The sequence below is a fragment of the Phyllostomus discolor genome, chromosome 6, assembly GCF_004126475.2.
Source record: "Phyllostomus discolor isolate MPI-MPIP mPhyDis1 chromosome 6, mPhyDis1.pri.v3, whole genome shotgun sequence".
Taxonomy (NCBI): Eukaryota; Metazoa; Chordata; class Mammalia; order Chiroptera; family Phyllostomidae; genus Phyllostomus; species Phyllostomus discolor.
In genome coordinates, this window is record NC_040908.2 from 141897568 (window position 1) to 141923852 (window position 26285).

Consider the following 26285-nt stretch of genomic DNA (forward strand, 5'->3'; position numbering starts at 1 on the left):
CCCATATATTGAAATGAAAAGCTCTGTGAAATATATTGGCAAGTGACAAAAGCAAGGTGCGGAGCAATGTCTGTATGAGACACCACCTTTTGTTTAAAAAATGGGAGGGAAACAATATGTATCGCTATTTACTTGTCTTTCCATAAAACACACTAAAGAGCTCACAGGACACTAATACAAGTGGCCACGTAGAAATGGCATGTGCTGGGTGGGGAAATGGGTGAACAGCATGCAGGTGGGGCAAGACTTCTCCACGTAGACTTTTTAACTAGTAGTTCAATTTTTAAATCATGTAAATAAATTAACTGTCAAAAAGTTAATTAAAGAATGACCAAATTTTTAAACATGTTTAACCCGGGGCCTTCATTTTGGCCCCAAAGGCTGTTCCACACTGCTCCGACGCTACAGGCAGACACTCGAGAGATTTGCACCTGGCCCCCTGCTTTGTGCCTGGTGCTGGGGACAAACAAGAAGCCTGGTGGGTGCTTTCTCAACTTCTGGGACATTTTGTTGGAAGAAACCACTACAAGGTAGGACAGCTGGGTATAAAGGATGGTCTCTGGGTCTGGGGGCTAAAGACCTGAGTTCCGGTCCCACTTTTCCCACTTGCTATTAAGTTGGCCCTCTGAAATGGCTGATAATGGGCCATTTTTAATCAGCAAATCAGGCCCATTCATGGGTGCTCCTTTGTGGGTGAACCAATCCAAGGACCAGCTGCCTCAGCTCTGTGATCAGGACATGGAATTCTTGCCCTACCTGACTCCCAGCATCTTGCCAAGGGACAGCAACACATGGAAATGGGCTTTGTGAACTCTCAAGGCCAGCTCTACAGAGAACTGCCGTGCACACACCAGTCTGAGGGGTGACCACAGCCAGATGTAGGAGGGGAATGAGACTCACTCCCAAAAGTGCCTGACACACCAAGTTGGTGGGAAGGAAAGAAAACTTCCAAAAGATGGAATATAAAGGTAAACAGAAAACACGGGCAGGCTGACAAAAGAAAGACTTGAAGAGGAGAACATGTTAAATGACTCCACATGTGGTCATCTGCAACTGAACATGCTGCAAATTCTGTAAGTTTAACCAGGAAACCGGGGAGGGCATATATAGGAGCAAACTCTAAGGATACAGATGCGAATACAAATGCAAGATCCATGTCAAGTAAATGATCCTAAAGAATGGCTCTTACTCCATGTGATCAGTATAGTTATTGGACACATGTGCCTGTCACACACAGGTAAGCCTCCAAGTATCCCCCCTAATCAGATACAAACATCAAACACTTCTGAAAATGCTCCCTAGAGGACCTTTTACGCCAAATTTAGAACCTGAATGAAAAGCCACTCTTTTGAAAAGGTAAAAAAAAAATCTCATCTCCATATGTACAGTCATCTGGAAAGCAGATCTCCCATTAGTGGAAGGCCAAAGCTGCAGTGCGATGTTAAACTCATGAAAATTCTAAGGCGGCTTTCCTCATCTTCCAAAGTGAAACATTCCAAGAGGCGGGAGGTAACCACAGGCGGAAGTTTACTGGAAGTGCCCTAACTTCTGTCCAGAGGCCTAGTTAGGAAACCGGAAGGCTGCATACGGAATGCAGAAAAAGAAGAGCTCCTTTCTGTTGTATGGAAGGTCCTCCTTCAAGGCGTCTGGTTCCAGCTGGGTCTGAGTCGTCCACATGGTGCAATGCATTCTGGGACCACCTCTAAATAAATGACTGACCTTGACTTTAGGCCATGCTGAGACACTAGCCCCAATGCCATTTTGAGTCAAATACAACATCCTCTCACCTCCAGCTTCATGTTTCATAGCAGACCATATTTCCTTACAAAAATTTCACAAGGAGGCTTACTCTCATATCATTTCAAGTCTGTGTCTCCTCTAGCAAAAAAAGGCTTTTTAAACGATCTCTGATAAAAATAATCCATTCTTCATGGACATAGACAACAGTGTGTTGATTGCAGCTGGGAGGGAGGTATAAGAGACCTAAATGCTAATGAAAACTGCAATAAACATTTAAAAAGTAAATTAAAAATAATACATTCTATTTAATTAATGATTCATTTATTCACTCAATTTAAGTTATTAAGAAGGTACCAGGTTTAGATGCACTTTGCTTTTAGGAAAATTATTTTCAAGGCTGCTTTGTGTAAAGTGGGAATAAATTAAGTTTATAATTCTTAATAGATTCTTTGAGTGACTAAATCCTGGGTTTAAACCATCACTGATACCCAAGTATAATGAGAATCAGAGACCTAAGGAGGCGGGTGCACCCGCAGCTAATTATCAGTAGCTCTTGAGGGAAGGGTTTCCGTCTTACTCCAAATGGTCAATTTGACATGGTTAACCAGTGAATTAGAGGTTCATGAGACCAAAAACAATTCTTTTGAAAAAATGTTTACGGGAACACAGAGACAATAAGCTGACACTTCCAAGGTGTATGGCAGGGTCAGGGATACAAGCTCATGTTTCATCAGCAGAGCTCTGGTCGCTCAGTTGAAGCTGAAGGTCATAACCAGCTATGTTTCTGTCACTCCCTCACGTGAAGAAAGCCCAGGCATAGCCCATGCTTCTTTCATGAGAGGAAAAAAAAAAACCACAAATGTTTTTAAAGCTCCACTTCTGCCTCTTCCCCGTTCAGAGCTAGAAAGATCACCCATTCTTTGGTGGTTGGGTTATCGTGAACGCCTTTCTTTTGGATGTCAACTTGCCAGACCAACAGCTGAGGAGGACTGTGACTTAGTCTTCCCCACGAATTTACCTTTTAACGTTTTGTTCATTGAACAGACATTCTCTGAGCACAGATACCGGGGACACTAAAATGAGTGAGAGAGAATCCCTGCTGTGGGGACTTCACTGGTAAGAGGAGGGAAGCATAGTGGATTAGACACCTTAACCAACAATTATAATTCAAGGTAGTGAATGCTGTTATTGACCAAATGCACAAGGGCATTCTCCCAAAAAGAAATGGAAGGTGGGGCAGGGGGAAGGTTACGGGGAGAGGAGTCTGTTGGACCAGATTTTTGTACAATATAGATCACATTTGTGCAGTAAAAGATTATAGTACTTGATCTGCTGACCTCTTTGCACCTATAAGCCATAAAGCAAAGACCTGTCTTGCGTACCCATAAAGAGTTCAATGTTGGTGACCTTTTGGGACACATAAGCTGGAAACGAAAAGACTCACTTATGGATACTTACCTAGCACTGATTTCCCATTCAAAGTGCTTTCCTAGCTGAATATGATAATGCTGAAATCTGTATCTTTTCCATGAAGGAAGGACATGCTGAGTTACTTAGCAAGTACCAATGGCACCAGCTACTATGTATGTGTCCATCAGTTGTCTATATGCTACGGGGACTAAGATAATACAGGACACACAGCTTTTGCTTTTGAAGGGTTTACAATTTTAATTGCAGAGTTAAGACTCAAATACATAGGAGAGAAAAAAGCTAACTTATAAGCCAACTTCTCTGAGACAGAGACCATATCTCATTCAACTTTTTAAAAACAACCATTTATTCAACTTCCTACTAGTTCTTATTTAGGGTAAGCATACTTCCTCTCTTCAGGATTCTAAATGGAGATCAGAATGGAAACAAATTACTAAGTGGGAATCACAATACAGGGTCAGCCTCATGTTAGCAAAGCTGTGTTAGAAAACACAGTGGGGCCTGTTTGCTACCATCTCAAACCAAGGCCCCGGAACCCACCGAACTGGAGGCAGAAAACTGGGAACTGAAAAGAGCAAAGGTCTTGACAGGACCTGAGAGAAACCAGCCCTGGTATGCAGTATTGCTTCCTGCATACTGACTGGCTAGAAAGCCAAGAAGCTATGACTGTGGCTATGGTGGTCCCTCGGAAAGAGAAGTGCAGTGGTTTGTTGCTTTGGTTTACATGCAAGAGAGCCCAGGAGACGACAGATCTAGCAGGTCAGTCAGACTACTCACTCCTCTTCTCATGGAAAGGAGCAAGTAATAGGGACAGGAGAAGAGCCCAGGATGCTCCTCTGAGAGTGTTGTGTCCCTTTTAGGAAGCAAGTCCCTTTGTGGAAATACAGCATGGGGGAAAAGGATTTCCCTTAACATTATTCTAGGCACAGAGAATGTAAGTAACTTGTCCCAAATCACAGGTCTAGTAAGTGGTGGGCCTGGAATTAAACCTCATCACCAGGCCCAGGAATGCAGGTGCTACAGGTGCCAAGCCTGGGCTGCCTCATGAAGAGTCTATTTAGGAAACCTGTCTTTAAAGTCCAAGACTATCCTGAGTAGGATATTCCAGAATATTTTTCTAGACTAGAGCATCATATCCACAGTTACAGAGAAGACACCCAATAATGATTTAAAGGCCGTACAAATGCTTATATAATTGACTACTAAGTTGTGAGATGTAGATGAGCGATGACCTAGGAATTCAGACAGAGCATGTATACTTTGAGCAGGAGTCTTTCTAGAGGAAGCAGAACCAGAGCGGGTCTTGCTGAAATTAGTAGGATTCAGATGAGTGAAAGGAGGAGAGAATAATGAATAAACAAAATAGACTTCAAGCATTACAACACAATAGTTTTGCTCTTGTCAACTTTGGTACAAAGTGAAGCAAGTTTAGGCATAAACATACTGATGAAGTTTTTAATGGTCTTGATAATAAATCATAAAAGATGCTCTTTTAGAGCTGGAATATGCCAAAAATGATGCTGAAATCCATTAAGCATTTACTATGCCAGCACTGGTCTGAGCACCCTTTTACATGTATAAACACATTTAATCCCTACCACTACCCTATCATGAGGTGGTGGCACAGAGATTTGAAATAATCTGTACACGGTGACAGACCTGGAATTCAACTCGATTCTTGGGCCCAGGAATGTTGTCCCAGGCCTTTTGCTCTCACGTGTAAGTTCCTGATTAGGAAAAATATCTTTTAAATCAGAATATCTTTAGCGGTCCTCACGCTCAATGCCACTACATTTATGATTACTTACAAGGCTGCAGATCTCTTCTAACCCTGCTGTAATTCAAGTATTGGGACAATAAAATAAATGGTAAATCTCTATAAATCACCGGATATTCAATTTATGTGGCTTCTAGTGCAGCAATTCAAACTTTCCTGTACATCCAGACCATTCGAAGAAGTTTTTAAACATAATATAATAAACATAATATAGACCCAAGTCCTATTCTAGACCTATGAATCTCAGGAACTAGGATCTGATATCTGTATTTTACAAAAAAAAAATCAGCTCTATGTAATGTTCTCCAATAGGTGACTCACTAGGATCTTTAGCTTTAAGCAAAATTCCAACTTTGAAGATTAAGGAACAAGACATAAAAAATTACACATTCTTTCCCCTCTTTAAAAGGGGTTTTCTCCCCTAAAAAAGAAAACTAAATTTAAAGAATCCTTAGAATAAACATTTTTTAAAATCTTCCCATCATCCTCTTCCTCCATGGCACACAGAGGTTTGCCAGTCTCAGCTCTAAGGAGAGAGTGGGTGACAATATTGGCCTACACCTGTGCGGGGCACTCACATTAATGCCTCAAGGGTGGAATACGGTTTTTTTCTTGAACATAGGAGGTCATGGTTGTAGACAGCCAGAGTAGTGGTAAGAGGATTGGGTCACTCTGGTCCAATAGCTGTGCATCTTGGATCAAGTTATTTTTAGCTACCCTGAACTTCAGTTTCCTCGTCTGTTATTAGGAATAAGGTCCACCCCATCTCTTTTCAAAGATTATTTGTAGGATCAAACGGTATGACACCCGTGGATGCATTTTTTAATGCATAGAACATTAGCCTTTAGATGAGATTATTACTGAAATGTGCAATCTTGTCTAGATATGACTTTAGCCAATACAATCATGAAGGAATGTTAGTGATGGCAAACCAACTGGATTTTGGTTTCAGTACCAACGCTGCTGCGGCACATCACTAGAGCAAGACTTCATTACCTCTGATACTGCTGGGAACAGCAATGGTGAGGGCTCCCCTAAATTTTTACAGGAGACTGATTCTGAAGAACAATCATAGGCTCTAAAATAACAGACACTTCCAAGTTTTAAGAAAGTCATTGCCGGGGATGTGAAAACCCCTCAAAATATACTGGTATTTTAGGAAAAGCATTTTAAAATGAAGTTTACCAATAGTGATAAATTATAATGATAAATAAAATCTGTAAGATAAGGTCATCCTGCATTGCTTCTCAACCATTATACATCTATAAGCATTTTTAAAAATTACACGATGGGAAACATTTCACATAGAATTATCTACTTTATCAGGTTACCATTTGTGGATACTTTGACCAAGCAGATGAACAAAACTCTCAATACCAGAAAAATGTCCACAGGTGTGAACAGGAGGACTGTCATTTTCATGGGAAAGGAAGATTTAAGACTTTCAGACTTCCACTTGTTGATTTTTGGTCTAGCACAATAGTTTCCCAACTGGGTTTTGGAGAATATCAAGGGGCCTCTTGCAAAGGTCAAAATTGGGTCAAGGGGGCAGGACCTGATGCTCTGACCTGTAGTTCAACTAGAAGTTCACTGCTTATTCATTAGGGGTAAAAACCATTCCATAATTGACTTACTAATGTTTATACTACTAATTTGAAGGTTGTGTCTATCCCTCTGATTTCGTCTCAAAGAATGAAGAATGTAGTGGTCTCTGGCACTATTTATTTACCACTTATTCTCACTGCCCTGCTCAGGAGTTAAAGAGAAGGCTAGGAATGTGACTGTATGTTTGGTATTTGAAGGAAAATGGGACCTGTTTCAACTTCCTGTGACCTGTGATTTATTTTTTTAAATTTTCTTGAGGCTCACAAAGAACTATGTGAAAATTTGCTTCCTTGTTATGTGTTGTATATCAAGAGGTTAAACATTTCTGAGTTGATGATGCCAAACTGTGCTCTCGTTGGACTGACATATTTACATGATCCATGAGCGCCACACACGGACTCTTACTTACACCGCATATTTGAATGAAAGCACCTCTTGAGTTCACAGTGGTTGAAAAGTGGTTTTTAGTAAAGACCCAAGGATTGAAAAGTGGTTTTTAGTAAACTCTAAAAAAATACCATTGCAACATTTAAACACGTTTTGACTAATGTGTAAAGTCAAGATGGTATTCACCAAACTGACTTTTGTCTTCTTTTCCTTAGCATAATCATACAACCAGCTTCTAGTAACTGAAAGTAGTCTCACGATTTGTTCCTTTAGGGGGAAAACACACAGCATTTATAAACACTGTCAAATGAAAGACAGATTCCTGAATACTAAGAGGCTCAAACATTTCCTTGTATTTAAGGGAAAACACATCCACCAGAAAACCAGTGGTTCAGAAGGTCTCTTTCTACTATGGCTTCTGTCAGCATAATTACAAGAGTTCCTCATGAAATAGCCTGAGAAACAAGATGTTTAAGACAATGTCTAATAAGCATTTTTATTGTCTTAATTTGAACACAAAATGATATCTGAAAATTAGGGGGATAACAAAAGATCACTCTCTTCAAAGAGAAATGAGTTCTTCCAAAATATTACAGTCCATAGTATGGGCTGAAAGTTCAGAAATAACCCAGAGAAATTTGTTCAACAGATTTTTTTTCTAGACCAGGCCTCCTTTGAAATGAGTCTGTAAAGAGGTAATGGAAAGCTTTATGTGGGAGACTCAGTGGAGTTCCTTATCAAGTGGCAGCTGAAGAAAGATGATTTCATATAGGAGGAGAAACCAGCTAGCCTAGTGCCTGGTACCCACTGGGCACTCAATTAATGCTTGGTGAATTTATGAATAAAAGAATCATTTCCTGTGTGTAACACCTTTACTTCTTTTGAAAGAAAAGTGCTGAAACAAGAGGAAACATATATGCAGCAATATAAACTATGCGATTTATCAAGGGAATGTAAGCAGTAAATTGTTTGCTTTGCTGACAGACAATATGAATACTTGAAAGCAGCATAAGGGAGAAATATTTGTGGGTACCTGGCATGGGCTATGCATCCTATTGTCTAAATTGTTGGGGGCCCTTCTGCCTGCCTTCAGGGGCTGTAGCCTCATTAACAGACAAAAGAGTCTCATGGCTAGGGCTGAGTGAAAAGGCCTTGGGGTCATGAGCCACTAAGGAGACAGAACATATCCTCCTGGCAGGGTTGCAGCCCCTGTCTTCCTCACTTCATCCTGATTGGCCCAGGGGGATGACTGGTTAGCCAATGACAGGTAAGACTCCTCAAGCGAGCAGCAACCTAAGACAAGCACAGTTGAGAAGGGACCATCGGGAAAGGAGTTAGGGGTCTACAGGGAAGGGGCAGAAGGACCCTCATCCCTCAGCTTTGTCATAGCCTGAGTCTTCATTCTATCTGTAAAAAGTCTCCTAATCTCTTGGATGCTTTGCTCCCCCGACCTGACTCAGCTTGAAAACAATGCCAGAGGCAGCTGTGGCCTTGTACTGGAATGAACGGCTCCTGGGAGCAACTCTGGCCTGAGAAAGAATATACATTTTGTCCTTTGAAGCCTGCTCTGCCTAGTATAACCTTGTTGATACAGGGGCACCAGAGGTTTTGGTTATGCCACCATAACAAACAAAAAAGGGGGAGATGTTGGAGACCACTCTATATGGTTTCTAAGACTGTAGCCCCATGAGAGCAAGTCCTGAAAGGAGCTAGTAAGTCTCCCTCAAAAACCAGATAATGCAGGTGGAAGACATGACCTGACTCTAACACTGAGGGTTCCTGTGGGAACCAGGACTGAAATGAACATTGTATTTTTTGAAGATTGCTCTGCTTTGTTTTGTACAGCCCTGGTGGTACAAACCGGCTGTTTAAGTTCAAGGCATAAGGAGTAAACTCCTTATTTCATGAAACATGTCTTAAAGATCCTCTGGCATCAGCATGACTAACAGACCCTGACCTGTGACAAATCTGTGTTCCTTCAATTGTTATCTATAGATAATACCTGTTTTTGTATGACTATAGCCCTTTTCACATTGATTGATGAACTATGCATGTATGATGTATACACCTACATATACCATTCCCAATAAAAGCCATTTGGGAGAAGGGCTCAGGGCATTCTTCACTAGAGCGAATTGCCATGCCTTTTCCTGCTGGAATAGCAAGATTTTGTCCAGGGCGACTTAGTTCTCATCCTTGGTGTACGGAAGGATTCTGTGGGCTGGAGTTCCTCCCACATTAAATGTGCATTTTAACGGTACCTTCATGTTGGTTAATCTCCAACTGTTCTTACAGAAGAGCAAAATAAGTTATAATAAATTATAAAAAAGTAACTCTATCCATGTTGAAACTGGATGGGGGAGGAGTCAATTTCTTTGACAGTTTATATTTTAAAAAAGAGGCTCTTTGGAAAACTGTAATATCTGAAGATTTTTTATGGTTCCCAGAGGGGAAGGTAAATTTTGAAAAGTTTTTTTTTAAGTTCAGCTGCTGAACTCCCTAAAAATATCTTATATCAAAAGTTAATTTCTTGAGCAATTTGGGCATCTGAATCTACTTAGGACTCTTTTTTTTAAACACTCCCTTCTGTCTGATTCAAAATAAAAATAAGTACTTTTGAGAATCCATATGTAAGTACAGAAAAAGTAACCTTACAAAGGTTACTTTGTGCCTTACAAAGAAATGGGAAGGATTTCTGAGACTTGATTCGTGATGCTGCACATATTTCAGGTAGAGGATTCAAAGACAGAAATATGTAATTGTCACCATTTGGATCACATGTGAACTAAAAATTAAGAGTACACTTAGGATATCAATTTACTTGAAAAACTTAGGTGTACAAAGGTACTGCAAAGTATACCTTACGCCTACTTCCCACTTTAGTATTTAGTATTTAGTAATCCTTTCTAAAACGGTTTCGGTCTCTGTTTAAACATCTATAATAGGAATCTGACCATATGCCAAAGAAGCCTCTTTTTTCCTTTGTTGGATTATAAATCCCCTTAATAAAATGCTTTGCATACAGTAAGCATTCAATATTTGCTTAATTAAACAGAACTAAAAGTTCTAGATACTGCACACACTGCCCTGACCATTGAGGCTCATTTGGTTGGGTGTCATCTCACAAAGCTTAAAGGTCGCCAGTTTGATTCCTGGTCAAGGAACTTGCCTGGGTTGCAGGTTTAGTCTCTGGTTGGGGCGCCTGCTGGAGGCACCTGATGGATGATTCTCTTCCTCTCTTTCTCCCTCCCTTCCCCTCGCTCTAAAAATAAATAATTAAATCTTTAGCTACTACACACAGTACCTAAATTGATATCACTTGTCCTAGATCTGCTCTCAGGGACAGCAAAAACAAACCTACTCCCTCCTCCACAGGCCAGTTCTTCATGTTTGTGACAGCTGTCCTCAAAACAAGGATGTCAGAAACCTATCACCCATGCTGCCCTGCTAGTCCCCCAACCATGTGGGCATTAACAATCAATTAGAATTTTTTTTTCATTGAGCCTGGACAACCCCAGAGTTCTTCACCCAGCATTCCAGGTAGCTAGCATCACGTGATCAGAGTCTCTAAGGGAAGACAAAACCATCTGCCACTCCAGCCAAGGTCTTCTCACCCCAGGCCACCTATCCCAAGTTCCCAGTTCCTTCAGCCATTCCTCACATGCAATGGTTTCAAATCCCCTATGCACCCTGGTCACAATGGTCTTAACATAGACCAGTTTGTCCATGATGTACCTAAAGCAACCTATTTCAGACCCTTGTAATGAAGATAATACTCTTTAATAGTCTACTTCAAAAGTGAAGGAGAATTATTAGCTTCCCCATTTCAGTATTATGCTTCTATCAGTATAGATCAGTAGCCACATTCACTGGCCCTGGTCACAACAATGGCTCACACTGAACCCACAGTTATTTAAGTCATCCTGGTTTCCATTCTACAATCTATTAAGCCATTCCCCAAAACCTTGTCTCGCCTCTCTCTTCTATACTATTTATACAATTGATTTTTAACCTAATCACATTATTTTACATTTAAGTGAATGTAAATGATCCAGATCCTATCATTCCACAGAATGTCTGTTGGCTGTATGTTGCAATGTGATAAGCATTTCATCTGTGCCTTCAGATATGTTATCAGCCAACACGCTAATGCTGGATGTCCTTCCCCAAATGTTGCATAAGCGAGAACACCTTGGACAGTCTAGCCTAGGAATGTGGCCTGGTACTCTGCCAAGCATCTCTTTCGGCAGCGTGAGGCAAATTTCTCAACCTCCAGGTTCTGCATGATGTAAAAGAAAGTTATCTGTGTTTAAAAACACTCCCCATAATTCAAGAAATAAATGAGCATGTGAAAAAAGAGAAACTTGTTTTAGTTTGGGCACAGTTTCAGTTTTCAAAAGCACATGAAGGCAGAAAGAAAGCATCAAAAAATGCAGCAAATGCTGATGGTAGCAGCTCCAAAACCAAGACTGATTTAGATTCAATCCCATGTGGCAAAAATTTCATTCAATGAGTTTCCTTCTTTCTCTCCCCCAAACCCTTCTTAGCCTCTCCCTCCCTCTCAGAAATTTTTCCCCCTGAATAATAAAGTGTATCACTTCCACAAATGACAGAAAATATGATGACTTTCTTTGGTTTCTGTGCTTACCAGAAATTGGCACAAAATGAACACATACTGTTTCCACTTTTTGAAACAGCAGAACTGGCATCACACCTGGCATCCCAAAATTTGAAAACTTTTAAGCAAAAATCTACCAGTTAAGTTTATATTTGCTACAGGCTAAATCAACTTTAACATTTCATATGTTCCAAATAGTTTTATAAGTGAACCAAAGTGTGCATAAGAAATTTTAGAACTAAGCCAACTAAGGGACATTTATCATTGGTACTGAAAAAAGAAGGTATTATTACATGAAAATTTCTCCAATTTCTGCCTTTGCACAGAGAAAACAAATATTTTTGTACAATTATAACATTTCTTTGTTGTCTACATTGCCAAGTCAGAATCTGAAGCAACTATTGGTCAACCTACTTGTTCATCCAACAATATTTGCCAAAGTGCCTGCTCTGCTACCAGCACTGTTTTAGATGCTATTATGGGAACGTGCAAAAATGAATGAAATACAGATTTTGTCATCAAAGAATTTTAAGCTAATTTATAATTATTGGTTCCCGGTTCCATTGCTACTTTTTTTTTTTTTTTTTTTTTTTTGGTGCTGGCCTAGATTGCATATCTTCAACTCTTCTGAGGTTGAGATAATTCTTATAGTTTCGTTTTCCTTGTACTTTTTCCTCCTTAACTTTTCTTGGTGTTTAAAGTCTTGCTACATATATGTCCCTTTATTTTATTTTTAAATCTTCTCAAATCATTAAAGTTAAAACTAGATTACAGATCAAAAAAATTCTTAAGGTCTCTCTACTCAATTTATCTGGTGTCACTACATCTTGGAAAGTGCAATAAATTGCCTGTGGTGAGTGAACACAGTCAGAGCCTTTGCAATCAGTGGTGCAGTACCTACCCTTGAAAGTAGTGAGTGTTAAAAAGGAGACCAGCCCTTATTCCTGGCGGGCTAGTATATTAAATGCTAAAAGGCCTTAGTGTATGGATGAACTTGTGAGTCTACCTGTTTTAAAAATCTCATCTACAATACCAAATTCGTACTAACCCCCAACCCACTCCCTCCCACCTCCCCTGTCTCTGTTTCCCTCTCCCCCACTTATCTTTCTCAATAAACTTACACAGGATCTAGCAACTGTAGCCTCCGACAATTGGCTCACATGGCAAATAAGCCATTTGACTGTAAAAGCTGGTGATTTTGTTCTCTAGGTGGCACTATTACTTCAACTTTCGATGAGTTGCTTAAATTACTTAAAAATGCCTGTTTATTTTCTTTGTCTTTCCATTATGCATATGTTAATTCTACACATAATTGTTATAATTTAATGACAGGTTGCCTTCTAATTTTATTTTAATAAGCTAATTGGTAGTTAAGTGATTTCTTTAAAATATAATTTTACATTTCCTCATTATCCTGTCTCAGAATTAAGGAATCTTCTTCAGCCAGCCCTCCTTCCTCCAGAAATGTAAAAGCGTGTCGGAAACACAGAAGGTTGTCGTAAAGCCTCAGTGAGACGAAAGGAAACAAGATGAAAGCACATTTAAGAGCTACTAGGTTCTGCGAGCTTTCAAAATCAAGATGTTACTACCATGACAACCAATGAAAGTTCTTTCAAGTGAACCTTTGGGGAAAACTGTATAACATTCATTACTCTGGGCTCTTTAAAAATAAACTTTGACTTTATTATGGCTCTCACTGAAGCTTGAAATTTACTTTGCTTTCCCCAGTCACTCTCCTGTCCCTCCCCCAATTCATCTAGTGGAACCCATCCTCAAGGTGCTAGGCAGTGTATAAAAGAGACATCAGGGCAATGAGCCACTTCTTAGCCTCCAGGATATTCGTTCATATTTGTTTCACCAAGAGTGTAAGTGTCCCAGAGTTTGTACTTGAGCTTGAGTACCTGCATTTATTTTTTAAATTTTTTTTCAATTACAGCTGACATTCAGTATTATTTTGTAGTAGTTTCAGGTATGCAGCATAGTGGTTAGTCAATCAAACCATACAAAGTGTTTCCCCCTGATATTTCTAGTACCTCCCTGGCATCACACATAGTTATTACAACATTATTGAGTATCTTTCCTAGGCTGAATTTTGTATCCCAGGGATTATTTTGTAACTAGCAATCTGTACTTTTCAATCCCTTCACCTCTTTCACCAATTTACATGTAAATAAAAGCTTCCATACCTCTTGTCTGACCACTCAAGTTTTCCTACAGAACTGAGAACACCTTCCTGTTCCACTTAGTAAACACACCCATTAACCACTTCCTCACTCCAAAAAATTTTTTCCAAATTAATGTATTAGTGAGATCCATGTTTCATGTCTGGATCAACAGCGGTTCCATATATTTAATAATTGGATCCATGGTTCCCCTAAGGTTTTAGTATAAGCATCCTGGAAAGCCAGAGATGCATTTAAGTACAAAATTACTTAGGATTAAACAATTCTATATCTTAAGTGAAATTTTAGGGAAATTTGAGGACACATAATGTCTAAGTTTAAAAATACTAAAGCCTTCTTCTGTTTTGAGGGTTAAACCCCACATACGAATGACATACGGATTTCATTTGCTGACATCATTTATTACTTAACATCACTCCATCCCAGACAGAATAAATGGATGCAGAGGGTAACGGGTAGGTTTGCTCATTCACTTTTGAAGCCCATCAGGGCATGTTATCCATCCCAATAAAGAGAATTTATCACAACTCAACCTAATGTGATTTTTGTTCCAATGATTTCTTCCTCCACTGAACAACAGCTAGCATTGAAACCAAGAATTCCCCGCGCTTCTCTCCTCCATTCCTATTTAAAATGCAGTTCACAGCTTGAGATCACAGAGCCTGCCAGTGGCTGAATGACTGCACTAGATGGCTGAGAGTCCTTCAATTAAGCAGCAATTTTGCAATTAGTGGAAACTGAGTGCTAACAATCGTTTGAAAACTAGTTGAGACAAGTCAGCAATTACCCTATTAAAGGGATATATTCACTTGCATGGGCTAGGCTAGCCCCCTCACGCAAGCTGAAATCTTCCACACGGGGAGGTGCAGCTTGAAACGTTTTAACTATCACAATAAACTCAGTATTGTGGACATCTGAAATGAGAGTGCCTTTCATTTAAAAATAATACCCAGAGGTTTGCTATCACACACTCTATCTGCTGTTTTCACTCAGGAAGTCTACAATTGTTCTTTTCTCTACTCTGGGACAAATTTTTCCTAAATTTTAAAATGTTAATGAACTACTTGTATATCACTCTTGCATTGTGAACATCTTGGGTAATTTTTGAAGCTTAGCTTAATTGATCAAGTCTGTGATTGACACTCAAAGCTGCTGGTTGTTATGTTCTACAAGTTCACTACCTGTAAATAGGGGTGTGTCTGTGTGTGTGTGTGGGTGTGTGTGTGTGTGTGAGAGAGAGAGAGAGAGAGAGAGAGAGAGAGAGAGAGAGAGGGAGAGGGAGAGGGAGAGAGAGAGAGAGACAGAACGTTTTAAAGACAAATGTAAAAAAAATGTGAACAAGCTCTTTACTATATTATCGGGTGGGCGTGCTCAGCTTGTTATGTGAGCTGAGCTACAAACCAGAGCTATTTATGTTAGAAAGAAATGAGATTATCAATCATCTACATTTCGACTACTGAAAAGCTGGGACTCAAATCTTCCAGGAAGGAGGGAAAGATTTACATTGTAACGGTGCCCCATTAAACTGAAAACCCAGACTTTGAGCAAGGATTTTAGAAAATTGCATTATTTACAGGATCCTCCCCCCATCATAGTGAGTGAAAATTAACCAGCAATATTCCAGCACCTCCCCATCCCTCTTGGGCCATTATAAGATTTAGGCAATTAACTCACATGGTGTACATGAATCATTTAAAGTGATTGTTGCATTTTAGGCAAATAATCACTTTCTTGGTTCATTTTGTTTGCAAGTATAAGTTATACTTACTGAAGTAACATCCTAAAACAGATTTCCTAAAATGCTTCATTTTCTCCATACTTTAATATCGACCTACTATATATCTCAAATGACCTTAAATATCACTTTAAAATAAACAAGGCTTCCAGACACTAATTCAGCTCTGAATGGGCTATGAAAAGCTCCACAGGTATGTAAAAAATTACTGTTATTTTGCTTTAAAAAAAGGTGATGTCTAAGTGTGTCTGCAATGTTCTAATGTTTCCAAACATGTACGTAAGTCATGTTTATCTGGAAACCATTTCTTTCTGCTTATATCATTTATAAATAGGAAATGCTTTGTAATAACTTAAAATATCTATACATACATAACACTTTTCCTGTCATAAAACTTATGATCAGTCTATATTTACCAACATTTATCACATTTTGCAAAATAAAGTAGAAGAGAAACACAATGACTTTATGGCCCTGGAATTCCAGTGACGGTGACTAACATGTTTAAAATTCCAGTAAAGTTTATGGTTACATTTCAACAAGTGTCTCTTTCCTTTCTCTTACCTCTACTGCCAGTCCAGAGGTTAACTTACAGAAGAAAAATCAAGCAAGGTATTTGCAACATCAGGGAACAGGAGTTGGTGATTATTTTAAAGGGGTGCCATTCCCAGGGCCAAAACTTGGTAGTGTGATTTTTAGGTGCAATGTGGTCTATTATGTTTAATAACTCGAAGCACTGCACACCATAATCCCAGAAACCTCCAATGTAAAAGTGATGATGTTGCAGGAGGTGAATATTGCAGGCGCCCAAGTTCACGTGAATTAAATCTGCAAGTATACCTCAAGAAATAAAAATATAAAAAATATATGTATATATAAATATAACCAAAATGGCTTTTGACCATACAACAAATTGATATAAAAATAGATTTTTGAATAAAAACAGAGGGGAGTTATTTTTTAAGACGTTGGGCCAGTTTAAAGAGATTCATTTAATAGCATAACACATTTTATATGTAGTTAAAAATCAACGTTTCTTATAACATCCTGCTTTGCTTTAAAAGATAACTGTACTAGGAGAATGAATAAACACTCAGAAATATGCTTTTCTTTGCTTCTAGCCAAGAACATTCCTGCATTCTTGTCAGAAAATGCTCACTGGGTACTGCTGACGTTGAGGTGTAAGTGTAAGACACCTGAGAACTCTAAAATAAGGCCCAGGGGGCCCTAACACACCACCAACCGTAGCCTGTCAAAGCTCCAGCAGCGCGGAAAACTTTTTGCTTTGGAGCCAAGGAGGCGCCACGGAATCAAAATTCATCTGGAGTCAGAAAGCATCATTCAACAAGTCCCTCCTACCAGCTCCCAAAGGGATCTAGCAAAGCCATCCCTTAACACTTCCCCACCCCCAGGCTCCCGCCCCCAGCCGCTGCTCAGGGCAGCTTGGCCGGCAGAGGGCACCCTCTACCTTCCCTAGCACCGAGCTCCCTGCCCCCTCCACCTCCTCGCCCCCCCCACCCGGGTCCCTCCACCCTGCTCCACCACCGCACACAAACACAGCATCTTCCGAATGCAACTCTAGTTTATCCCAACGGCCGCGAGGTTTTTCTTCCCTGGGGATCCCCCCAGTCTGCAATTCCGCTTTCCTGCCCATGGGGCATAAAGCCCCCAACCCTCGGCTATTTCTTTCCAGGTACAGGTCACGCACCCATTTCCTTCTCCCCGGCTCTGCATCCCCAGAGACCCACCCGAGTCAGGACACCCCCCACACACATTCCACCCACCCAGCCTCCCAAAGTCAAAACTTCTACCTCCCTGGAAGGTGTGCCCCAAGGGAGGGGTGCGGGGTGGAACAGGTGCGTGCACAGCCCATCCCGGAGTTCCGCAGCCCCTTAAGGTTCGAGCTGCGAGGGTTTCTCAAGTTTTCCAAGATACAGTGGCATCGGACCTGTATCAGTCCTCTTTGGTCTCAACTCCTGTGGAGCAGGTGACCATGTGCCAGGGGGATGAAGTTCCCGGGATGGGGATGCGGTGTGAGGGAGCGAGGGGCCCCCCGAAATTTGGACGGGGACCGCCCAGCCCATGGGCGAGATCACATCCCAGCATTGACACCGTCACCTCGGGGGGGGGGGGCGACAGTTGGCGCCCTACATCTCTCTCAGGACCTGTCCTCTGCTGGGGGAGGGTTTCGGGGGATCCCCGGGACGCTGTCTTCGCTCCCACCACGCAGCTCCGGGTCTCCCGCAGGCTTTCTCTCCCCCACCTCATCAAGGCTTCTCGGGGTCCCGCTCCCTCGGGGAACCTGGCTGCGACTCAGGTTGCTGTGACGGGAGGAGAAGGCTGCGCAGGAACCACTCCACATCCCTCCTTCTCGGGAGGGGACGAGAGGAGTTCTGGTCTCTTCCCGTAACTTCGGGGGCCCCCTAGCCAACTTTCCCCAGCAGACCGGTGGCTCCTGCGCCAAGCCCAGTGCCTGGTGGTCGCCTACCTCGGGGTCCACACAAAGCTCACGGGTCGCCAGCGGCTGAGTCACATCGTTGTCCGGCTCCTGGCCCCTGCGCCCAGACCCAGTCCCCGTCGCGGAGCCCCACGCCGCCTGCCCCAAAGCAGGGGTGGCAGCTGCAGTTCAAGTGTCTCATCAAAGCTTCACGGGGAGGAGGTGGGGGGCGCGCCGAGCTTGCTCCTCGGCCCCGCCCGGGAGCCCGCGGCGCTACGGGGTGCGCGGGACAGCGAGCGGGCGGGTCCGCCCGGGTGCGGCGGCGACGGCGACCCGGAGCTCCAGCCTGCGCTGGGAGCTCGGGTCAGACATTATTTAGACCTTCGGTTGAGCTTCGATTGGTCAAACGGCGCCGCCCCCCGCCCCCCCTCTTCTGGCTCCCCCGCGCCACCGATACCCGTGCGGGGCGGCCGCTTAAAGGGAACGCCGCGCCTTTTCCTCGTCGCGGCTCAGTCCCCGGGACTCCCTGGGCTTCCCAGACGCGCGCGTCCCGCGCTCCCTGTCCCCTGGAGCCACGCGGCGTAGCCCAGCAAGCCCCGCGCCCGCCTGGGGCACCTCCGCCGGACTCACCGGACTCAACCGCTGTGCCCCCCGCTTCTGGGGGAGCCCTAACCCCCACCCGGGGGAACCCCGCGTCCCGCGCCCTCAGCGGAAACCCCGGCTGTGCGCGCTGGGGCGGGAGGGAGCGAGTGCAAATCCTGCGCCCCTGGGGTCTAGCTCCCCTCGCTTGAAACTCCCACCACCCCATCCCAGCGCTCAAGTTCAGTGTGAGAGGGCGTGCGCATCCCCGGCCACAGACACACCTTCCCGCACCACGGAGCTTGCCAACGCGAACACACAATGAAATCGCACAGAGCTGGGGGGGGCTATTGGTTTACTCCGGGGCCTTAAACACACCGGCTTAACAAGAGTTCGAGCACTGACCTCTCCGGAGTTTGCCTAATAGGAATTCAATCAAGATAATAACGGCATTCCTTATTAATGAACACCCCCAGATAACGTTACAGCAAGTTACTTGCTCCAGCCAGGAAAGCCGAGGCAATGACAGACCTCACTAAAGCCACACGCTTTCTAGCCGACCAGAGAAAAACGGAAAGAGAAAGAAAGAAAGAAAAACGCACCTTTTCAGTCACTACTTGTCAAAGTGAACATCAAGGCAGCTGCTCCGGGGAAGACTTCGGTCCCAAAACTCCCAGACTATTTTTTTCCCCCCACGTTCCCTTTGGTTAAAAAGAAGGGGGGTAGGGGCGAGTATTTGGTGCCCGGTCTGAACTCCTTCTGTTCTGCAGCAAAGAAGTTAAATTATTGATAGTGGAAAATGCATGGCGGAGGTAATACTCGCACCCCCTGAACCAGGAGCTCCATTTGATCACGGCAGAGGCAGGGAAATTGCATGCTAGCTCGCCGGGGGGAGCGGCAGCGCCAGCAGTCCTCTCAGCGGTGAATGGGAAAGTGGGTGGGAGTCCACGAGAGGGCTCCACGGTGCCTTGACGTGCGCTGTCATATGATACCTCCGCTGCCTCGAAATAGACACTCTAGTGCACGAATTACCAGAATCAAAATGCAGCGCATTTAAAATGATACATCTTTTATTAGAAGAGTTCCGTTCCAGGCATTGCATGGTTTTGCCCATGTTTTCACTTCCCTCCCTAGCAAACTTACACACATAAACCACCCTTTTAATAATGGACCTTGGCAGCAAAGATAAATAAAAAGCCTTCAGTTTTAACGGGTAAGGGGAAGCATTTGGCTCAGTGGATCCTCCCCTCGTCCCCCCCCCCGCCCAAACCCCCCAACAGAAGAGCAAACAGCCTTTCCGATTCATATTTGCCAGTAGCCAAGGCCCTTGGAGAGAACTGAAGTGGCTAGGGTCCTGAGGACCACTTTCAATTTGTCATTGGACGAACCCTGTCAACCGTCTACCTTGGTTCCTGCCATCAAAAGAGAATTTTCTTCCCATTAGTTCGATTCTTAGCCACCAAGAAAGAGACCTTAATTTTTCAGAACAAGGAACAATACAACAATAGTTAACTTGGAGTCCTTGGACCTGCTCTGAGCATAAAAAATCACCTGGGTACCCGTTAAAATGCAGATTTCTCTTCCAGATGTGATTTAGTACGGGTGGGGCAGGGTCCAGGTATTAGCATTTAAAAAGGACCTCAAACATTTTTGGATGCAGTAAATCTGAGGTCACACTTTAAGAAACACTCTCTCTTTCAGCCTGCTTAATTTGGTATCAGAGGAATCTCCTATTTCTCCCAAATTTGGGCAGGCAGTTTTGTGTGTATGTGCATTTTTCTGTAATTTCAAAGAGGCTTGACCTAATAATTGCTGTAAGAATTTCCCTAAACACTCAAAAATTGATTTGGGGAAAGGGAAAGATTTATAAACAGTTTCCTTTCCTGGACCCTCTTGTGGTTATCAAGAATGTGCTGTTGAGCTGAATATGTAATGTTAATATATACTCAGTTCAGTTTACCTAATGGTCTACGGTTAACAGAGTGAGTTCATTTTTATTAGCTGTTTTACAGCTTCTAAAGACTAGCGATGGAAAATATTATTCTCCTTTTATAAATGAAGAACCAGAGGCTCGGTGCCATGAAATAATGTGCCCAAGTTCACACAACTGAAAGCCAGAGACAAGATTTCAGTGAACTCAGGAACTTCAGCTAGAAACATCCTTGCCTCCTCCTCTCCAAAATAAAGGAAACTACCTCTTCCTTGGAAGCGTTATCAGGAAGTGTGATCATTCAGAGCATCTTGGCAAATTGTTGGACTGAATAGTCAAATTATTCAAATATATGCATATTCTTAGAGTGTCACACATTTGGCTTTGCACCTCAGTCAACTTGACAGAGCACATGACCGATACAAACTACCCTGCTGCACAGATAGTGGCGTTTGTTGTAGAATACTGAATGAATGTGAAGTATGCTGGACAGCCAGAAGCAATAAAGGACAGAGGGCAAGACTCTGTGCTCGGCTGCCTCAGAGAACTTCTGCATTGATTCCCACGGGTGTAGGCTGAATGCAAACATAATTTCTTTGAATAGTGCAAAACAATTTAAGAGGCTGCTTTTATAAGTTAATAAAAATATTTGTACTACTTTATAAAGTGCATGAAGAGTTCTACTCTTCATGCTAACTTCAAACCGATGTTTACTTTCCAACTTCAAATTTGCTTGAAAATGAGTTATTTCCCCAGGTTTTCAAGCTCAGTTGTAATTTACTTCCTTCCTGAAAAAATCTGGCAAGTAAACATCAAGAATCTTAGCAATCTTCTCAGTGCTGCTCATTTAGAAATGACGGCAAATCTCCTACCTGTTAAACTCACATTGCCACGTCAGCATTTCTGCTGAAGAAAAAAGTGTTCTCATTTCCCAGACTCTGCTTGTGTCTGCAGCCAATCTTCATATTTCTACTCTCCCTTGACATTATACAAATAAATGTTTGTATCTGTACTTTCCAGTGTGTGGTGCAGTTTTACTGAGAAAAAGACAGAGGAGTCAGAAGTAGCAGGAATATTTAGGAATAAAAAAAGTTCAAATGCCAATTTAGATAAACCCTTCTGATGAATCAGACATCTTGACACTTGCAAGTACTTCCAAACTTTCTAATCTGTAATTATAGTGTTACCAGACTTGAAACACTTGCCTTCTTGCCTTAGAAGTACATCTCACATTAAAAAACAATGACACCAAGATGAAACAAAGTTGTACCAGGGCCTTGCATGGAATTCTAAATAATATTTTATTGAATTCAGGTAACATATACAGCGTTTGAGGTTTAAGATCAACATTTTACAAAATTGTACTCTTACTGTGATTGAGAGTGATACTGAGAAAAATCTTCACTGCCTGAAAAGAAAGTGCTCCCTGTTTCACATTTGTGGGCCTTAAGAAATTACTTTTGAATTTTGACCTTTTTTTACTTTTTATTATTGTCTAATACTACACTAGCCCAGTGTTCTAGAAACACAAAGTTCAGGAAGAAATGTGAATTCCCATCTAGTCTTGCCAGGAAATATATACTTAGCTTCATTACTCAAGTGGGAACAGGGGCAGAAGGCTCAGATGTGACACTGATACACTTTTTTCTATTAATAATTTTAATTGGCCGAGGTCAATTCTAGTATCACTATAAGCTTCTATGTTTAATTATGTTTATTTATGCTTCCTAGTTACTCCTGCCTTCGGACTCCTTGCAAAAAAAGTGTCTAGAATTAAATAAATTGACCTCAAAAAACACTGAGAATTGAAGTAATTAGCATAAGGGAAATAATAAGTGAACAGAAAACTCTCCTGCTGAGCAGGGTGGCAAAGGTGTTTTCAGATTCAGGCTGGATGATGTCAAAGGCCCAATCCAGTGCTGAGCTATGTCACCCACAGTCCTCCAAATTATTGAGTAAGGCCTGTCCTGAGAAAAATCTCAGGGGAGAAATAAGGTCCCTGTTCATTAGATGGCACCATAATGTGGGGTGTACTCTTCTCCATGAGCTTTTATTGAACTTTGATATCCTTTGGCCATAAGGATAGCTCAATGCCATCCTCGAATGTGTCCAAATTGGTCAACACCTGTTACAGGAATTATGTAACCAGGTATGGCCATTAGTGGCAAACAAAAGAAAGGAACCTCAGTAAGACAATGTTAAAAGGGCCAGGGTTAGGACAATCAAACAAGAAGGTAAAAAACTGGTCTCATCTGGGAGATATATTTAGTTGGATCAAGAAAAACAGCACAAAACCCATTACCAAACAACTGAGACTAACCCTCAAACACACAAGAGTCATCAATTTGTAACCGTCTGAGTTACCAGATTTTCCATGAGAACATTTAAAAATTAATGGTGAAGAATACATTGGTTTACTCATTGTGGTGTTTCTATAAGCATTGTCGAGAGGGATGTGACTGCGGACTTAGGATGAAAGTTAGAGCTGCCCATGACAGCTGACTGTGGTATTCATCGGCTTTCCTGGGAGAAAAGCCATGGAAAGAATTAAAACTTTTAAACCAGAGGGTTTCAGGACATTGAAGCCAGTTGTAAGGAACAGACTACTTTATTTTTGAGACCCAACTATTGAAGCTGTGTTATGATTTGGGTTAGAGGTTTTCTGTCATTAAATTTTGTATTCTTCATGGAGAAACTTAGAAAGGTTTGCAAAAAAAGGTAACTTAGAAGAAAATAATCACTGAATTTCCCAAAGTCATATGAAAGACTCATGCTAAGAATTCAGCCTATTTTTTATGTGATTCTGAATCCACATAGTGCATATCTTTAATGGTCTTTTTGATGAAGGACTGGGCTGATGTACCACTGGCTCTCTTGCCCAAGTCCTCAAGATAGCACAAACATGGTGGAAATAGTCTTCCATAGCATACGTTCGGCAGCAAGGACCAGCTTTCAGATTTGTCTAGCATACAGAATCATTTGGAAACATATGAAAGTTTTGACCTTTTCAGGGGCAGTTTACCTTCAGTTTATTACCTTCACAGTCACATCCATCCAAATGATGAAAACTGCCTGAGTACCTACCACCAGACACTGCTTATGGACTGTGATCCAGGCAAATGAATGAAATACATTTCCTCCCTTCAGGTGCTCAGCTTCTAGGACAGAACATCTGTCTTTTAATCCATCTGAGCTACTTGTGAATTAGTTAAAGGTAGGAATTTCATTTCGTTTTGTTTTGCCATGGACTTGGTGTATAGAAAGATGAGCATCAGCATGCCCCTAGTGGCCAGGGTGTAGTAGTGATGGACAATAAACCTGCTCCCAAACCCACCTGGGCACCTAGCATCTGGGGTGGGCCAAACACCATTCATCAGTGCTCTAGTTATCCTTGGTTAGCAGTGTTTTACATAAGTAGATGACGGGTAAAGGGCTGGGGAGGGAGTGGTAGAGAGGAAATGAGACATAGTTCAGACAAATAGCTTTTTTTGAATATGATTAGGTAGACATGAAACAGTAGGTCCAGAAGAGATCTTAAGAGAGTATCTCATTTTCCTCACTAATCACAGGCCTATCATTGCAGACCAGGGAAGTAGACTAGTCATCTTATTTCTGAGGACCTTTCTAAGAACCCAGCAATTCTGGTGCTTGGACATTCCCACTTGTAACACATTTGTTTCTCCTTGTAATTTATAACTTACTTCATTTCATCCAACCTTAGTGAAGATGGAGAACAGCTGCTTACTAAACTTTTTGTATTATTAAGTCACCACTCAGACTTTTCTCATAGCAAGAAATCAGATCTCACAACTTTTCTTCATAAACTCCAACTTCCAATCCATTAATCTTTCCCTTGGTCTACCCTGGACCTCCTCCAAGATCTCCATATTCTTCTGAAAATGTGGAGCCCCAAACTAGACATGTGTGTGAAATTATCCAGGGCTCAGGAAACATGGGAGTCATGAATTATCTGAACACAGCTGTTGGGAAAAAGTAAGGGGAAGACTCAATCAGATTGACAAATCCTCTTCTTGCAACTCAGAGATAGAAGCGGTTGCTTCATAAAAAGATGAGCCTTCTTTACAAAGTTTTATATTCTATTCTTAGTTTTTAGAGGGGGCATTTTTCAAAAGAAACACATCTTGATTAGGACACTTAATTTTAATACTCTTAATACTTCTTTTCCACTCAATAAAATTTCTTAAGAACAAGTGATTTTTCTGTACTCCACTTAATTTGCAAGCTGTGGACCTTTAGCTGTTACATTGGGATAGTTCTTATTTTGATGGAATTTTAATGTAATGTGATGTAATTTTGATAGCATTAATGTAATTTATTTCAGAAGGTAAGGTCTATGAAACACCATACTACTATTGAAGTCCGAACTTTTTCCTAAATCAAGAATTACCTCATTGTTTTTACATACAAAACCTAATTAAAATAGTGCAAGACTATGTTGAAGTCCATAAAAGAGAATTATGCTAACCTACATGATACCTAGCATTAAGTTTACCTAATTATTTCACTTGTCGAGCATAGCCCTATTATGACCTCACAATGCATTGTGACCAAATATTTTGGGCCTTCTAATTCTAGAGCCTAGCTGAAGCAAGGGATCAGCAGAAATAGCATTCCCGCTACTCACGGCTGTCTGTTTAGGGCATATTTAGGGCCTTCAATGGCAAGTGCACAATCAACTGGGTAGTCCCAAGAAGAAATTATGCCAGACATGGAACAAAATTAGTACTCTAAAAAGAAGGAAGAGAACATTTACTTCCCCTTCATAATATCATTTTGAGAAACTGTCAAAGAACTCTGTGGCCAAAAGGAGACTACCATGAGTATTTGTTGTAAGTAGGCACTTCTGAAAACTTAGTCTACCAGTGTAGGGCACCAACCAGTGGGAAGTCCAGCTGGACCTAAGAAAGGGTGATATTGATGCAGATGAATGAGACAATGTCTCATAAAAGTTGAGGATAGACAGATGGGGTAAAATGGGAAATGAATGGTGGAGCACATGGTGGAATTTAAATTCCAAGACCACGTAACTGCCTTTTAAAAAAATTATATATATATATATATTTTCTTTTTCAAGGAAACTCATTTTTCTCTGATTGGACAGTAATCATGAACTGGGAGAGGGGACAATGTATGGAAATGAGAGGGCAGATGGTTAGATATCAAGTTTTGGAAGTCAGATGTTGATTCCATCATGCAAATTAAATATATTTCTCAGATACAAATTCAGACCACAGTAGGACTTTCCTCAAGACAACCTTCATGTTGAATTAGAAAAATGAAGACCCCCCCAAACTTCATTACTGATTTCAAGCTTCTCCAAAATGCAGCTTAGCATTGAGGATCTTTTATTTCATAGGCATATTTTCCTGGAAGACTTGGGGAGAGTGAGCCAATACTATCATATATTCTGACTTTAAAAAAAATGGCTTATATTTTTGACCTTTTTAATTTGAAAAATGTTCCCAGAATAAATGACTGAAGTCAAGTTGCATGGCTCGTTGCTTTATGTCTATAGTGAATGCTAATTTGAATTATCATTCTCACATAATAAACATATTCTTATGGCATTACAACCAGATTGTGGATGTTGATCATCTTAGAACTACTTTGCAAGCCAAATTTCCATTGCCTTCCATTTTATCTGCACACAAAACCTAATTAAAGTAAGTAAAAATAAGTTGAATTCCATAAAAGGGAATCATGTTAACTCATGATAACAATTTAACTAAAAAATGTAGAATTTTGATATATACTTGACTATTTGCTTGACTATTTAACTTTTTTTCTAATATTACTTTTTATTATTGTGTTTTTGGTCATTTGTAGTTATTTATGCATATGA

General features: G+C 41.4%; 1 protein-coding gene across 3 annotated transcripts in view; it reads right to left on the reverse strand.

The window, feature by feature from the left end:
• BDNF (brain derived neurotrophic factor) overlaps positions 1-26285 on the reverse strand; it is a 55523-nt gene that overhangs the window by 17563 nt on the left and 11675 nt on the right. Inside the window, exon 1 of one of the 3 annotated variants that reach the window (XM_028517639.2) lies at positions 19095-21443. The exons of 1 other annotated variant lie outside the window; for it this stretch is intronic. The gene's annotated coding sequence lies outside the window, so the exon portion shown is untranslated. Of the gene's footprint in view, positions 1-17964; positions 18266-19094; positions 21444-26285 lie in introns of those variants that run through there. One more of the 3 variants, XM_028517638.2, reaches the window with a different exon arrangement.